The sequence below is a fragment of the Callospermophilus lateralis genome, chromosome 7 (genome assembly GCF_048772815.1).
Source record: "Callospermophilus lateralis isolate mCalLat2 chromosome 7, mCalLat2.hap1, whole genome shotgun sequence".
NCBI lineage: Eukaryota > Metazoa > Chordata > Mammalia > Rodentia > Sciuridae > Callospermophilus > Callospermophilus lateralis.
In genome coordinates, this window is record NC_135311.1 from 48,495,021 (window position 1) to 48,513,591 (window position 18,571).

Consider the following 18,571-nt stretch of genomic DNA (forward strand, 5'->3'; position numbering starts at 1 on the left):
CACTTCGCCGACGCCACTCCTCCTTCAGGACTCCCTGGACCCCGCTGGGGCTGGACCCCGGCACCTATCCAAGAACAAGGGAGATCTTTTCATCTTCTAAGGTCTTCAATTTCTTTCTTTAGGGTTCTGTAGTTTTCATTGTATAAGTCTTTCACCTCTTTTGTTAGATTGATTCTCAAGTATTTTTTGAGGCTATTGTTAATGGGGTAGTTTTCCTAATTTCTGAGGGTTCATCACTGATGTATAGAAATGCATTTCATTTAAGGGTGTTGATTTTATATCCTGTTACTTTGCTGAATTCATTTATTAATTCTAGAAGTTTTCTGGTGGAGTTTTTTTGATCCTCAGTACAGAATTATGTCATTGGCAAAGAGTGATAGTATGAATTCTTCTTTACCTATTCATATCTTTTTAATTTCTTTCATCTAATTGCTCTGGCTAGAGTTTCAAGAACTATGTTGAATAGGAGTGGTGAGAAAGGGCAGCCCTGTCTTGTTCTAGTTCTTAGAGGGAATGTTCCAGTTTTTCTCCATTTAGAATGATGTTGGCCGTAGGCCTAGCATATATAGCTTTCACAATGTTGAGGTATGTTTTTACTATCCCCAGCTTTTCTAGTGTTCTGAACATGAAAGGGTGTTGTATTTTATCAAATGCTTTTTTTTGCATCTATTGAGATGCTTATATCATTTTTATCTTTAAGTCTATTGATGTGATGAATTACGTTTATTGATTTCTGTATGTTGAAACAAACTTGCATCCCTGGAATGATCCCCACTTGATCATGATGCACTATCTTTTAAATATATTCATATGTGATTTCCCTGAATTTTATTGACAATTTTTGCATCTATGTTTATTGGGATATTGGTCTGAAGTTTTCTTTTCTTTTAGTATCTTTGTTTGGTTTTGGTATCAGGGTGATACTAGCCTCATGGGATGAATTTGGAAGGTTTTCCTCTTTTTCTATTTGATGGAATAATTTGAATTGTATTGGTATTAATTCTTCTTTGAAGGTCTTGTAGAATTTGGCTGAGAATCCATCTAGTCCTGGGCTTTTCTTGGTTGGTAGGCTTTTGATGGTGTCTTCTATTTCATTGCTCAAAATTGATCTGTATAAATTGTGTATGTCCTTCCATTTCAGTTTGGGCAGATCATATTTCTCTAGAAATTTGTTGGTGTCATTTATTTTATTGGAGTATAAATTTTCAAAATAGTTTCTAATTAACTTCTGTATTTCAGTAGTATCTGTCATGATATTTTCTTTTTCATCATGAATTTTAATAATCTGAGTTTTCTGGCTAAGGTTTTATCAATTTTATTTATTTTTTCAAAGAACCAGCTTTTTGTTTTATCATTTTTTTCAATTGTTTATTTGGTTTAATTTCATTTATTTCAGCCCTGATTTTAATTATTTCCTGTCTTCTACTACTTTTGGTGTTGATTTGTTTTTTTTTTTATAGGGCTTTGAGATGTAATTTAAGGTCATTTATTTGTTGATTTTTTTTTCTTTTAATGTATGAGCTCAATGCAATGGACTTTCCTCTCAGCACCGCCTTTATAATGTTCCAGAGATTTTGGTATGTTGTATTGGAATACTTATTGACTTCTAAGAATTTTTTTGTCTCCTCCCTGAGGTCTTCTGTTATATATGCATCTTTCAATAGCATATTATTTAGTCTGTAGGTGTTGGAATAGATTCTATTTTTATTTTATCATTGATTTATAATTTCATTCATTCCTTTATGGTCTGATAGAATGCAGGGTAGTATCTCTATTATTTTTGTATTTCCTAAGAGTTGCTTTGTGGCATAACATATGGTCTATTTTAGAGAAGGATCCATGTGCTGCTGAGAAAAAATGTGTATTTGATCATTGATGGATGGACTATTCTATATATGTATGTTAAGTTTAAGTTATTGATTGCATTATTGAGTTCTGTAATTTCTTTGTTTGCTTTTTGTTTGGAAGGTGATGAAAGATGTGTGTTAAAGTTACCCAGTATTGTGTTGTGGTCTGTTTGATTATTGAAATTGAGAAGAGTTTGTTTGATGTATATAGATGTTTCATTGTTTGGGGAATAAATATTTATGATTGTTATGTCTTGTTAATGTATGATTCTCTTAAGCAGTATGAAATATCTTTCCTTATCTCTTCTGACTAACTTTGGTTTGAAGTCCACTTTATCTGATATGGTCCTGGGCTTTTCTTGGTTGGTAGGCTTTTGATGGAAATCCTGCTTGCTTCCACAGTCCATGTGAGTGGTATATTTGTTCCCATCCTTTCACTTTTAGTCTGTGGATGTCTTTTTCAATAAGATGAGTCTCTTGAAGGCAGCATATTGTTGGGTCTGTTTTAAAAGTCCTATGTACCAGTCTATGTCTCTGATATAACAAGCCTGCGGGAACCTTGTTGATGGTCTTCCAGGTCCTGCCTTTTGTCCATAGTTGGTGTTAGTGTAGCATCAAATGATAAGTTTCTTGGTGTTGGACTTCCAGCCCCTGGCCAGTATCCCAAGACAGAAGCTGCTGCAGCTAAACATGGTGGTGGCAGCAGCAGAGGTAACCTGAGTTGGTGGAGGTGTCCCAAGATGATGGTGACCACTTTTAGAGATGGTGTTGAGAGGACAGGTTGAAAGATGGCTTTGGGTGGCCTGTTTGGAGATGCAGCCCTCTGGTGTGCGGTCCTGGGCCTCAGCGCAGTGGGCAGTCCTCTGCCTGTATCTAGGCTTGGGCTCATTGCTGGTCAGTGGGGATAGCCCTGGGCCTGGGCTCTGTGTGGGTCAGAGGTATGTCTTGTTTATTTTTTATTTTGAGACAGGGTCACCCTAAGAACTTGTGATTCTCTGCCTCAGCCTCCCTAACCACTAGAATTACATGTGTACAAGACCACACTTGGCTCCCTATTTTAGTTTGCTAGTTTAATTGTTTCAGGAAGAATGGTAAAGGGTAAATTTGATCATTGTTATTCTACCTTGACTGGAAGTAGATGAATTAAATTATATATTGATGTGTGTGTGTGTGTCTGTCTGTCTGTATAACTTAACTGAAAACTTTATCTATTTCTTTTTGTTCTGTACATATTTTTTTAGGAAATTTACTTTTCTACTCTCTATAAATCAAGATTTACCCCTGTGGACTCATTAAAATTGTTTCATTTAAATTGTTATTTAGTAGCAATATCATATTGATACTATTTATTTTCTTATGCATTTGGCCTAGTTTTAAGCTAGTTGTCATTAGTAAAATCAAGCAAGTTAAATCTCTGTCATATTTTTATCTGTGAAATGTTGATAGTAAATAGTGGGATCAATATGAGGTTTACATGACATGCTTATACAGCTCCGAAGGAACAAGGTATACACAATAGACAATGCTTCTTAATTTATTCTAATCTGTTTTTCTCTTCCTTTCCTGATTAATCCTCTCATTTTTCTCCTTTATTTTGTCTTTTTGGATTCATCAAACCAGGCTGATTTAATAAAATAATCAATCTAGTCCAGGGCCATGGGTAGGAGTAGCAATCCATATAAGACCAAGTAAGCTGTCTTGACAAAAATTTTTAGTTTTTAAACTTCTGGTCTTCCAGGACTCAAGTTTTTAGTGGCAGGAAACAGGAAGAAGACCCCAGAGAAAGGCCACAAATAGCACTTCAAAGCATCTTAGTTCCTTAGAGAGGTAGAAAAACAGGGCAGTAGATCATATTGTCAAGATGAACAGAGACTTCCTTTCTCTGTATCTGCCTAATTTGCTCCTGGAGGAGCTAATTCTTTCTAAATTTTGGAAACCAAAGCTCCATGGATAAACACTGTTTTTTTTTTTCCCCCTGACCTCTTTTCTTTTTCTCTAGACTTAATTTAAAATGTCTTAAAGATCAAAGGGAAAATGAACCTGTGCGTCCAGCACTCCAATTGCAATAACTTCCTAAGTAGTTTTCCCACCATCTGTATTTGCCAGATCCCACCCATTCCTGTTTTTCTGCCATGCTCATTTTCCTTAGGTGAACCCCACAGACATGGGTGTACCCCATTGTCTTCTAAATTGAACACAAAAGCCTCATAGGCTTTCAAAGTTAGGCACCAGGGTCTCTAAAAAAACACTTTCTGTATTTATGTCCCAGCAGGACCCTTCCTATACCTTCCATTTCCATTACGTGGGACTGTTCACTCAGGGCTGCCCCAGATGGTTGTGCCGTCTGTGTACTGCACAGGAGCAGAAGGATAAGAGAGATGAACTTCAGCCTGCACTTTTGTTCAGCTGGATACTTTCAGAGCTCTGTCTGCTCATGTCTTTACATGGCACACAGATAGGAGAAGCCTGAGATGGTCCTGTTAACTCAATATTCACTAAACATATTTTACATTTCCTTGGTCTTTGATCACGCTTATCTTCTACAGATTCCTGATCCTTTCTTCAAATTAATTTTCCCTACAATCCACTGAAGCTATTGAAGTTTTACCAATGAATGTAACACCAATCTGTATGTTTTAAACATGCAGATTTGTCGACCCTTTCCTTTAAATCCCTCTTCTGCTGGAAAGTATGTCATGTCACCTTATTTCCTTTTAAATATCTCACTAGTTATGTTTGAGTTTTCCTGGATTCTACTCACCCCATCCTGGATTCAGCCTCACCTTTAAATGTTTTTATTCCTCCTGTTTTAACCTTTGTCTATTTCTGTGTCTAAACTATATTTTTCCTGATTGGTCTCCTTTAGGTCTTGACTCTTGAAAACAACACTGGAATCTTTTTTGAGTTCATGACCTCTGTCTTCAACTGCCTACTTAGACATCTTATCTCACAAATCTCCCCTAAGTCAACAGGTCTAAAATAGTATTGAGTAACCATCGTCAAACAGCCTTATCCATCTCTGCCCTACTCACCCATTTCCCATATTACAAATTGTCAGGTTGTTCTCCCCTCCTTCCACTCCTGACAGTCAACCAATCATAAAGGTCATTCTACTTCTGAATATTTTTTATCATTCTTCCTTCTTCATCATCCCATCTGCTTTGGCAACACTCCTAACTATTGCACTCTTCTTGCAATTCTTGATATTTTGATTCATCCATCCTCACATTTTGGAGATGTACAATGATCTTGACATGAAGATAATGTTGCAATATAGATTAAGAAACCAAAGGCTAGAAAAGACAGATAATTTTCTCAAAGGAAAGTGGCATTTCAAAACAGGTTGCTCTGATGACAAAACCTTCTATCCTTCTTCTAAATCTTACCGCCCTCAGGGATCTGAAATTTGATCTTAATATTTCATGCTATAAATGGGCTTAGCAAATCTCTTAGGTATAATGACAATCATGACCCTATAAAAATCATAATACATACATGTTTGCAAATAAGTGGTTCGCAAATATAAGTTAATATTACAGAATTTTCAGGGCCCTGATGGTATCTATTCTCTGAAGATTTCTTGATCTGCTAAATTGGATTAAATCCTACTTCCTCAGTGCATTCTTTTCATTTGGTGTATATCTCAGAGTTTATCTACTCACTTTTAAAATTTGTATCCAATAAACTGTGATTTTTTTTTTTGAGGGCAATTGCTCTCATAGTCACTGCTGTATACCCTGTCTCTATCAAAGTGTCTGACAGAAAAAACTGAATATTCTTTACCCATAGGAAACAAAAACCATAAACCTAAGTTAAAACTCATATGTTAGCTTGAGAGCTATTTAAAATCATGAAGATATAGGATATCACCTCTAAATTCTACAGTAAGGGCTTATCAGGCAAAGACTGAACTCGAACAAGATTTGAGAAGAGAAATCAATAGACAAAAGATCAGATTTGCAATTCAAATATAAAGGATTTAAAAATTTACTGTTGTGGTCTTCTTTCAGGAGTTCTTTCAAGTTTTCAATAATTCACTTATTAAAAATAATTAAGGAACAGGCTCTTCCTGACTTAATCTAAACTTGCAGTAGAAATAATGTGCTTTTGGCCCCCACATCTTTAATGGGAATATGGATCTAAAAATCTAGGACATTTTCAGTATTTCAATGATCATTTGAAATTTTTTAGTTCTCCAGAATAAAAATGCCTGGCTAACAAAACATATTTTGTTTGCTGTGGGCTACAACTAAAGTAGCACATTTTGATGGTAATAAATAATGACTGGCTACTGGTTACATCATGGGAACACGTTAGTAGATCAGATTCGGCGACTAGAACTAACAGTCAAAAATGGTCACTGTAATGAGCTGAAGATGTCCCATGTGTGATCAACTTTGGATGCAAGTGCTGAGTGACAGTCAAAATGAGTTCCAGGAAACAGAAGAGAAGTGTCTGTGGACCTGATTTGGTTCCTTATTAATATCACAACTGTTTTACTGGTTCAAGAGATGGTAAATAATATTATGAACTCAAAAGTAGATCACTCTCTAAAATCTTGAATGTAAGGAAAATACTGTTAACCACTAATAAACATAGTTTTGGAAGCAGAAAAATTCTTTTAGATTATAGTGTCCACTGTTGAAATGAAACAATAAAAAGAAAATTTAGTGGGTGAAAATATTGATGCTTTTCTTTAAAAATGCATAAATCTTAAGGGCATAGTAAATTTACTTTTACTAAGTAAGCACACTAGTGTAAGTGCCCAAATGAAGATATTGAATATTACTAGCATCTTAGAAAACTCAGTCATGTATCTTCCCAGTACTTATCTTCTGAATCTTTCCCCCTGGCTCAGCCCAAGTGAGACCACCATTTTGGATTCAGTGCAATAGAGCAGCTTTGTTTCTTTGTGTATTTTATGAAAACAACTCAGTATACATTTTCTCTGATTTTTTGAATTCCATGTTATGCTATGGCTTTCATTCATGGATGTCGTATAGTAATAGTATGCTCTCATCATTGTTTTATGGAACTCCATGATTTGAAAATACAAATTAAAAATATGTTATCTTGTTAAAGGACATTTGAACTATTTCTGAATTTGGCTCTTATTGATGCTATTGCTATGAGCATCCCAATACTTCAGGATATGTTTGTTCCATCATTCATCTTCTCGTTAATTAATATGAAAACTGGAAATGTGTAAAAGGTTCTTATTCCAACAAAGTATTAAATTATGTGGGATTGGTTTGCTATTTGCTGGATAGTGAGATAATGCACATTGGAGGTTGGAAAGATGACTATGTTATACAAAACACTTACAAACAATTGGTAAAATTGTAATAACCAACAACAAATCAACTATTTATAAGTCTGAACTCTGGGGGTGAAGCAGGCCAGAGACTCCCCCCCACCCACCCAAAAGACCCTTGCCATAATTAGGCTTCTCCTCTTGTTAGATCAGCAGGATGCCTGCAGAGGTTACTGTGGTTGATAGTTTCCTCTTTCTTGCAAATGCCAGGTTTATACACAAAAAATGTGACAGAGTAGAGTCTGCAAGCTTGTTGTTAAAAAAAAAAAAAAAGATATTATTTCTGTTTTCTTGACAAAACTTGTGAAACCTAAGTCTGGTCTAGAGGATGGAACAGAAAGCACTTGTCATGTAAAAGCTCCAAGCCCTCCTCCTGCTGGATATAAAGATTTTCAAAATCTTTGTTCAGAGGAAGAATTCTTAGGCGAGAGCCACCTCTGTGTCCTGCAGTCAATAAATCTGCTTCCTGAAAATTCCTCAGATGTCCAGCCTCCTATCTCCTAACTCAGGGGTACAAATACCCAATTGTGTATTGATTGCACATTAAAGAATACAGCAAGTGTTACAAAACAAAATTATGTCATGTGCTTCTACAAATGTTATAATGTATCTCACTATTATATATAATTATAATATACCAAATGAAAACTAAAAATGGTATAGGAAGAATTGACAGTTCATAAGAGAAAAAAAGAAAGGATAGAAAAATTCCAGAAATTTTAGATCTTATAAAGTTAGAAAAACTGTCTACTGCTACACCCTAAATAACAAGAAATAGAATTGAAAAAAAGAAGTTTTGACTAGTAAATGGTTATTAAATTTTCCAAGTAAACAAAGCTGGGGCAAAGATCACACTGTGGATGTTCCCTTCTCAATCAATCATAAACTATCAGATGGCTTCAAGTTAAATGCCACCGAACTGAGAGGAAGACATAAGAATAAGGAAGTAAAACAATCAGGTAAACTTGACAATTATACCCAAGAAAGAAATTTGGTCATGGTAACTGATGCAGGGGAATGACCAGAAAGAAAGAAATCAGAATCTATGCAGATTTTGAAGAATTTAATTGTCAAAACCCTCATGAAGTTGATCTAGAAAAAGCCTGTGACTGTAAGACATCTTCAGATCCCTAAAGTTGGACCAGTAGGAAGCAGGTTCTGTAAATGTGAACAATTCAAAGACAGCTCACTTCTTAGTACTTACAGAGGATGAAGGGCAAGGACAGACTCCTCAGGGCTGGAGCCAGTGGAACCCTGCAATGGGCAAGAGTCTCTACCAGAGAGCATCAATGTAGTCCAGTCTAGGAATATCCTCTACTGACAGGTAAGGGGTGCTAATAATGTCTATACAGCAGGAGTTAATAGTCATGATAGAGTCAATATTTTCCATTCTCTTTTCTTATGGGTAGTTTTTATTACAATTTTATTTCCATGTTTGTATTTTGTTGAGAGAAAGAGGGGACGGAAGGTGGAGGGAAGTGTGTGCTGAGTAGAACCTAATTTATTTGTTAATTTGTAGGCACCATTTGGACATGGCAAAGAAGACAGCATTTCAAGAGATCATTCTGAACTTTGACCTGGATAAAGTTTCTTGAGACTTTGGTTGGTCTTCTTTGGGGAGGCCTTCAATATGTCCTTCACTCTGAATGAGGAAAATGATGTCCAAAATGGTGGTCTATTTCAATGATGCCTAGTAGTCCCCTGTAAATTGTTGTCTTTCTTTCCATAATACTGAGTTATTGCTGGGATGTGGTTTCTGAGCCAGTCATTTCCCCAACTTTGAGTTTCACTATTAGGTGAAGATTTTAAAAGGACAAGTATATCACTGGCCTTTTTACCTTCTCTTATTATAGGAGAGCAGGACAATCTTGGACGCTACCTATGGAAGATGAAAGAGCCATAGATGGAAGGAATCTGTATCCCTCAATTTCTACTTGAAGGAAATTCTCCTTCCAATCACTCAGGAACATCTTTTTGTCTTTATAGGAGCAAGAAATAAAATTTCAATCTGTTCTATCTGTTTTCAGATTAATTTGTTGTAGTAAGCTCATGTTATTTAACACTGGAAGTGATTTTGCATTTGTTTTTAATTATACTACAATAGAAAAAGACATGGAGAATTTTTACAGGTAAGAAGTACTTTGGTGATGATATTAGATGGTTAGATGGCAAGCTGGAGGGAAGGATCTAATGGTATATCATAGGACCCTTTCCTGTCTGATTGGTAGGACATGCTTAAAAACTATTTTAATTATTTGACTAAGACTTATAAAGAAACCACAGTTGATCTGAGTGTGATGATGCACCCCTGTAATCTTGACTGCTCAGGAAACTGAGGTAGGAGAATCACAAGTTCAAGACCAGCCTCACCCACTTAGCAAGCCCCTGTTTCAAAAATAAAGTAAACAGGGCTGGGATGTGGCTCAGTGGTACAGCACTAGGGTAGCATATGCAGGGCCCAGGGTTCAACCTCAAGCATTTCAAAAAATTTTTAAAAAGTTTGCAAGAACTATTAGTAATAAAGCCAATTCATTACAAAAAAGGGATTAAAATGTTATTTTATGGTTAGAAGTCAATATGCTTAAAATGAACATAGCAGCAAGAAAAAAATTGCTGTCTTTCTGTTTAATGAATGATTAAGTACAAGATAAAAAAGACATGACTCTATAGCAGTTTATATAAAACATTTTGAGGTTTTTCACTGACCCAAATTCTACATGAAATATGATGAAAATATAAAGAAAACAAAATGAGACATTTTTTGTTGTGGTTAATAAAAATTGATGTCATGATTGGTCATTTTAATAAGGTTTATCCAATCACCTCTGAGTATTCAGTTCTAGACCTTGAATTTTAAGAAGAAACATTTTTCATGTAAATGGAATTGTTGCTTAGTTGTGAAAGGTTCTCAAGCCTCATCATTTTGCAAACTTTTGGCAGAGTTGAAGACATAGGTTCCAGAGAAGCTGTAAGTAAAGAAAGGTTTAATATCTGCACTCCAAGATTCTAAACGTTCACATGATGTTAAATCCGCTTCATCTTCAAATGTCATGATTTGTACAAATTCACAGAAGTTGGGATTTTTTTTAACTTCTTTGAAAGTTATTTTTAAAAAGAGTTACTGTTTCATGGAGTATTGAGGAATCTGCATTGAAGAATATATGACTAAAGCTCAAATAGCTCTGTGCTCGATGTTCATAGCAAGCATTTGTTTTCAAGTAAGTTGGACTATGTGATTTCTGAGGTAGTGGTTCCCAACATTTTGTGCCATGAAAGGAATAAATCATGGAACAAAAGACAAGGATACTTAGGTTGCACAGTATGAAGAACTGTGATCGGCCATATAAGTTCAGAGGAAGTTGGCTGGAGTACAGCCCACCTCACTCTGTGGGTTTAGAGGAAATGCTGTCTCCACCCTTCACCACATTCAGAGTATACCATAGTGCTGTGGCATGAGTGGGAAATCTTTGCTCAAAAGTCATATTCAACTCTATGATTTTATGATTTTCTAAAACAGGGTGGAATGATTTAAGATTACCTTCTGTTTCCCAAGCAAAAAATGGCTTTCATATTAGAAATTAAATAACAGGAAATAGAATAAATGCACATTAAACATGTCTTCATGCTGTTAGTTCTTTTATCACTCAAGTCTACTCCAACCCTCAAATTGGCCATTTGGATAAGTGTTTGGTATTCTGGTGATTCTGGGCACTCTCCTTCATAAGCAAGCTGCTACTTTATAATAAGTCAATTGATGTTTAAACCAGTGTAAACAAGAAAATTAGAAGATTTGGTTTTCAGTAAGGAAGTTAGGGCTTCTGCAGATGAAAACATGTTGCTCACAATGACAGAATAACAAATGATAGCATCCTTTCCAGAGGGAGAAAACAGAGTTACAAAATCTTGGCCTCTGTCCATAAATAGTTTCCCATATCAGTTTAGAGTTTGTAGCTGTTTATGCCTAAATTTCATTTCATCTTTAAGGATTATAACTATTTGTGTCATACTGAAGATCTAAAGTAGGTAACCAATTTATTGTTGCATGTCAAGGGGAAATATTTAACCAGAAGCCCAGTTTTAATCCATCGAGGAATTCTTTCTTGCTAGAAGACTACTCAGCTTTTCCAAAAACATGGCTTCTTGGATCGCAACTCTTTTGTGGAATCTTTCAAAGTAAGGGAGTTAGGTGATGGATGTTGTCAGAAAGGGAAAGCATCCCTCCCATATTGCTCTGGATTTCCAACATTTCAAACATTTTATTATTGTATGTAAGTACAAATTGGTATTTGCTGAAAATATTATGATTACTTTTTATTTCTCTCATTTTTAAACAGCTGCTATAGTTTTGATGTCTGCTGGATTAATATTTATTAATTGATTCATCAAACATTTATTCAGGACTTACTCTATGATCAGCACAGAACAATATGTTGGGAAGGAATGATAAATAAGAATAATTCCTTGAATTTACCCTATTCACCTCTTGAAACTACAAAACCCTTTTCTATGTTCCTATCTCTTCTTCTTTTCCTCTTAATTAACTCTATTCTTTTTTAACTTTATTTTATTTATTCTTGTATGTGGTGCTGAGGATCGAACCCAGTGCCTCATGTGTGCTACACAAGCACTCTACCACTGAATCACCACCCCAGCTCCACTCTATTCTTAACTTCTCTAGTAATTGGTTTATAAAATGCCAGACCACTAATACTATAGCAACAATTAATACACTGAATTCATAGGTGATACCTATGGTTTGATTTTATGCCAGATATAATTCTTTGTTACTTTCTGTCTTTACAGATAGAAATTGATTATTCCACCATTTCTGTTTATTATGTCAACTAACTTTGCAAATGTCATAATAGGAATTAAGTACTTAATTTAATGCTATATATTGGATGCATAGTTGGTTGTAATTATTTGTTTTGAGAAAAAGGAAAAAAGAAGGCTTATTTCTTTGCTAGCAAAGGAGAAATACAGGACACTCTTGTCCTACAGGCTGTGATTCTGCCCTTCATCAGGAACTGGGAGTATTTAAAGAGGTGCTTCAGAGGAAATGAGATTAGGGAAGAGAGATCAGGGAGAAGATCAAGGAAAAGAAGATCCTGGAGGAGAAGGTAAGGGAAAGGAAGATCAGGAGGAGAAGATTGGGAAAAAGAAAAAAAATGTAAGTTTCAAAGCCACAAGGGATACATTCATAGCATTAAGTGAACCCATGTTACATTTTTATAGATTATATTTCAGCTTATCACAGGGGTGATTACCATTCCTGCCTCTCTATCTTTCTCCATCTGGCCTCTGCCTTTCTAATCAGGAGATAGCAATTTTTTCTTGTTCTCTGCCTAAGCCTTAGCCTTCATTCTTATGCCCTTTGACACAAATACTTATATTTTAAAATAATCTATTTTTTGTGCCTTAATTCGTTAAAAATTGACACCTAAAAAATTGTGCATAATAGGAAAAATAATCACACAATTTACTTTGGAAGCACAATAAACCTCTGAATAGCTAAAGCAATCACTAACAAAAATAATAAAGCAGGAGGCATTATATTGCTTGACTTCAAAATATTCTATAAAGCTACAGAAATCTAAACAGCCTGGTGTTGGCATAAAAACAGACAAATAGACGGATGAAATGGAATAAAGAGCCTGGAAGTAAATCCATGCATCTACTGATTCTTGACAAAGGTGCTAAGAACATGCATGGGGGAAGGACACCTTTTTAATAAGTGGTGCCAGGAAAACTGAATATTCACATTCAGAAGAGTGAAACTAAACCCCTATCTTTCTTCATATACAAAGATCCACTTGAAATGTCTTAATTTTTACATTTGACACTTTTTTCATTACTAGTCTCTGAGTTCTGTCTTCAAATGGGGCTTTATACTTTGCCTATCTCTTGTCAGTCTCTGTGTTAGGCAGTTTTTCATCACTGTGAGAAAAATAACAGACCAGAAAAACTTAGAGAAATAGAAATTTATTTTGGCTCATGGTTCTAGAAGTTGGAGCCATGGTTCCAGCCTCGGTTGGCTGAGTCTATTGCTCTGGGCCCAAGGAAAGGCAGTCCATCATGGTGGAAGGGCATGGCAGAAAGGCATGGGGGAAGGAAGGCAGCTGATCTCATGTTGGCCAGAAAGCACAGAGAAAGGGAAGAGGAACAGGCCACAGAGAAGATAACCCTTTCCAGGGCAAGCCCACAGGAACACACCTCCTCTAGCCATGCCCCACCTGCCTATAGTTACCACCCAGTCAATCCATTCAAACAAGGATGCATTACTTAGGTTATAGCTTTCATAATCTAATCATGTCACCTCTGAATATTCTGAATTAACATAGGAGATTTTTGGGGAAACCTCTTATACAAACCATAACATTCTGTCCTTGGCCCCCAAAAGCTCATGTCCATCTCATAATGCAAAATGCATTTGGTCTATTTCCAAGAGTTTTCATGGTTTGAAAAGTTCCAGGATTGCCCAAAAGTCCTTGTCTAAAGTCTCCTCTGAGATTTAAGGTAAAATCTTGGCTATGAGCCCCTATAAAAATCAAAAGCAGGTTGCATATATTGAATATACAGTGACCCAGAGTCAACATTTCAATTCCAAAAGAAAAAAAAATAAGAGCATAGAAATAAGGGATAGGATCAAAGAAGGACCAAACTCCAGTCAGGCAAATAGGTCCTGTAACTCTGCATACAGCATCTAGGACACATAGCTGCACAATGTGCTCTCCATGCACAAAACCCTGCCCATTTAACCTTGTGGTTTGCAGTGCATATGGATGGCCTCTCTTTTAGCTGGCTCTCTCTGAAGCTCACAGTTTTTTCTTGGCACACAGTCCACATTAAAGGCATCTCTTAATTCCTGAGATCTCCATTCGAGCTTCAACTTCACCTTCACAGCTTCATACATTGCCCTCTCAGAGACAGCATGCCATGAGACTGCAACACTCTGCTTGGCTTCCTAGGTCTTCCTCTGAAATCCTGGTGGAAGCTTCAGGACTCTGTAACTTCACCATCCTGCATTCCTACAGAACCAGCACCACATAGATTATGCCAAGGTCTGCTGGCAGCTCCAGCAGTATCTGAGGCCCTTGGAGTCCCAGCTGTTTTACCCCTGAATGCCATGGTGAGACAACTTCCTACTCCCTCTCTCCCCTCAAGCAGGATATACCCATGATCTCTTAAAGGAACTGTTTTTATCTGTTTATATCCTGGAGCCTGTAATAGGTGTAGTCTTTCAAATTCTTGAGATTTCTCAAGCTTCCTTTCCCATTTTCTCCTTTCAGAGTACTAGCATCTCTTCATGGGTATAATCTCTTTAATAACTATATCTTTCTTGGCTTCTGTTTTTCGAGTACTTTTCTGGTCAAATTGCAAGTTTCTAAAATTCTTCAGCTTTGCTTTTTGCTTCTGATTCACACAGTACACTTGGCTAAAAGCTGATGGCAATATCCATGCCACATTCTGGATGCTGTGCTGCAGTGAAATTTCATCCACTGGATTAGTTATTCCATCACTTTTAAAATCAGTCTCACACGGGCTAGGATTGTGACTCAGCAGTAGAGCGCTCCCCTAGCACGGGCGGGACCCGGGTTCGATTCTTAGCACCACATAAAAAAAAAAAAGGCATTGTGTTGTGTCCAGCTACAAAAAAAAGATTCTCTCTCTCTGTCAAAAAAAAAAAAAAAAAAAAAAAATCAGCCAAGTGCCTTGCCAGAATATAACCCAAGAGTCCTCTAACCAAATTCCCAGTGGAGTCCTCATTTCACTCCTAAACTTCTTTAGCACAGTTTGCATTCCTATCAGCCTCCTGGTCTTCTGAGCTGCCACCAGAATTACCCACTAAATTTCACTTACAACATTTTAAACGTTTCCAGCCTGCATCTTTAAAGTTTTTCAAACTTTTTTTTCCCCCACAAACCAGCTCTAAATTCTTCTGTACCACAAGATCAGGTTAGTCACAGCAATGACCCCATTTCTAGGTACCAATATCTGTATTGTTAGTCAGCTTTTCATCTATGTGATCACAGTAGCTGACATGAAAAAGTTATAGGAGAAAAAGTTAATTTTGGCACACGGTTCCAAAAGTGGGCTACCCATCACGGCAGAAGGGTGTTGTAGAAAGAAAGCATCTTACCTCATGGTTTCCAGGAAGCAGAGACAGAAAGGGAGTAAGGGGAAGGTGCCACAGGGAAGATAAACTCTCTCCCGGCATGCCTCCAGTCACCCATCTTCTCTAGTCCCTCATACCTATAGTTACCACCCAGTCAGTCTTTTCAAATTGGGCAGATTGTTTAGGTTCCAGCTCTCACAGTCAATCATTTTACCTCTGAAAATCCCCATATTAACATAAGAGATTTTGAGGGATTCCTCATATCCAAACCATAACAGTTTCTCTTCCAGAGATTAAAGATCTGCTCATCTGATGTCAAGACACCCTACCAGGTGTCTATGCGATTGCTAGTGTCTTCAGGGCCTGCCATGACATTTGTGAATTGTAGGTACTCAATTAATTTTTTTTTGGCGCATAAATACTTCTTTATTAAACCTGATGCCCATTAGTATTTGAGGATCATTCTTCCCAATGGCAACCTCTAACCTGAGTTGTGTCGGTTTCACACTACTTCTTGCTCTTTTCCGCATGCTTTATTTTGGTCTCCCTTATTATTTCATGATGATCCTCTATCCATCAAGTTACTTGCTGGAATTATAAACATTTTTTTTTCTAAACTCCATTGGATTTTTTTTAATAATTATTTCTACCCTATTTTCTCTGAGTTTTTTAAAATTTTTCTTTTTTGTTTTGATATTATTTGGGGGGTAAAATTTTAACCTTAGGAAACTTTCAAGAATAGTACAAATAATTTCTATAAAACTTTACCCAGATTTACCACTTGTTTATATTTTTTCCCATTTGTGTTTCTTCTTTCTCTTTTTCTTATTCTTTTTCTTGTTCTCTCTCTCTCTCCCGGTCTCTCTTTCCTCCCTCCCTTTCTATTATAGTTCTTTTAAAACTATTTGACAAGTTTCAGATATCATAACCATAATTCCAAAACACTTTATTGTTTATTTCCTAAAAATGTACAACATTCTCTTATATAACTATAGCACAGTTATTAAAATCAGAAATCCAGGATATTTAGCATATATGCTGCTCTATCACCTCATCCATAGTCTATAATCAAATGTCATCAATTGCCCTAATAGTGTCTATATTTAAATTTTGTTAAGTCTCCAATAATGTATTATAGCTTTCTTTATATGTGTGTCCAGAGTCCAATTCAGGATCATGTATAGAGAAATTTCAGCACTACCCTTAGGAGACATTTTTAAACAATAAAATCAACAGTAAAAAACATAAAAATATGAGAGATGCAGCACTAACTAGACTGTAAAAGAATATCTGTTTATAGTATGAGGGCTGATATAACAAAGTGTTGCCCTCTTCTACCTCGGCTGAGATGCAAACTTTGAGAAACATTTTCTTGCTATGTACATATCTGCAAATGAGCACAAAAATTCTATAAATATTGCTTTTGGGGTTACAAATGGATTTTAGTGAGTGGGGAAATTCACAAATGTGGAAAATACAAGTTTTGAGGATGATTGTATTTGAAACTGTTATTAGGCCCACGTAAGTTTAGAATTATTATCTCTTCCCAGCGAATTTAACTCCCCAATAAGAAGTGAATTCCCTATCTCTAGTAATGCTATTTACCTTAAAGTTTTTTATGTTGGTATTCATTCTACTATATCAGCTTTCCTTGAATTAACATATGTCAATCCTTTTTATACTCAATCTTCCTATGTCCCTATGATTTTTTTTTATTGTGGTAAAAATGGCATAACACAAAATGTACATTCTTAACTATTTTTTAGTGTATATTACAAAAATACGGAGTACTTCATAAAATTACTTGTCATTCTTTAGCAAAGGCTACATTCATCTCCTTCATTATCCTTTCAGCTTTAGTATACTTGCTACTGCAATGAAGCACTGTACTTATATTTTAAATGTGTCTTTTAAAAATTCTTTTTTAGTTTTAGGTGGACATAATATCTTTATTTTATTTCTATGTGGTGCTGAGGCTCAAACCCAGTGCCTCCTGCATGGTAGGCGATCACACTACCACTAAGACACCACCCCACCCCTTAAATGTGTCTTTTATAAGCAACTTTTGAATGGATTGAAGAAATAACACCATGAAAAAAACCCAACCTCAGTTCTTTAACTGGAAATTTTAGCGATTTTATAGATGTTGTCATCATTAAATACTTGGGTTCGTTTCTTATTTTGTACTTCGTTTTTCTCACTTTTACTATATTCTAAATGTAGAAATGATTTTAGCTATTGAACCAATGTATTTTATAAGACCAATCATATCTATTTAAAAACCATGTCAATGTCTTTTCTTATAGTATTTATGCTAGATATTTGAGCATGAATATTTTATTTAGGAAAAGTAGGATTGGACCAGACTGAGACATTTGAATACTGCTCATATTAAAATTTGGAGTTCTAAGGAACTATACTATTTCTGGAGAAGTGTTTAGTGATCATTTTTTCTGTTTGGTATAAATGCTGTAATACATGGCATGAGAAACAGAGAGGGGTTTTCCAGTGCAGTTATTCTGTGTGCATACTTTGAAGAAACCACTTTCTTTTAACTATTGTTCCATTGGAGAATGATTCTCTCTTTGAAGACTCTGAGCCTAAGATTTGTGACAGTGGTTCTCTCTTTTATTTCAATTCCTCCATATTGTGTTCTGCTTTACAACTTCATTCAACTTATTTCATCTTCAATATATGTTTGTCTCATGACTCTCTGTTTTCTTTTCTCTACTATAACAGATTGATTCATTTAAAAATGAATTTTAAATGTGTATAACAGAACCAAATAAATTGACTTAGTCTTCAGTCTTAAATTGGAGAGTTGATATTTACTGAAAGTGTTATCATTTTATCTGATTATAAAAGTAAGAAGGTAGTTTTTATTAAACTTTGACTTTTAGATAAATTATAGAGAAATTTAAAAATCAACCCATCACCTAAAACCTCAAGATAAAAGTTTACAGTAATTATGTATTTCTCTCAATTGCCAGTCATCCATCTATCTACCTATCTATCATCTATCTATCTATATCTATTTATCTATCTGCCCCAGGAATCTGGGGTAAGCCAGAGTTCTGTTCTGAATCTAAGTTCAGGTAAACATGTTTGCTAACTATCTTAAAATTTTAATTTCATAATAAATAAGAGTATTGCTTTGTGCACATTTTTTTAGAGAGAGAGAATTTTTTAATGTTTATTTTTTAGCTTTCGGTGGACACAACAGCTTTATTTTTATGTGGTGCTGAAGATCAAACCCAGCGTCCCGCGCATGCCAGGCAAGCATGTTATCACTTG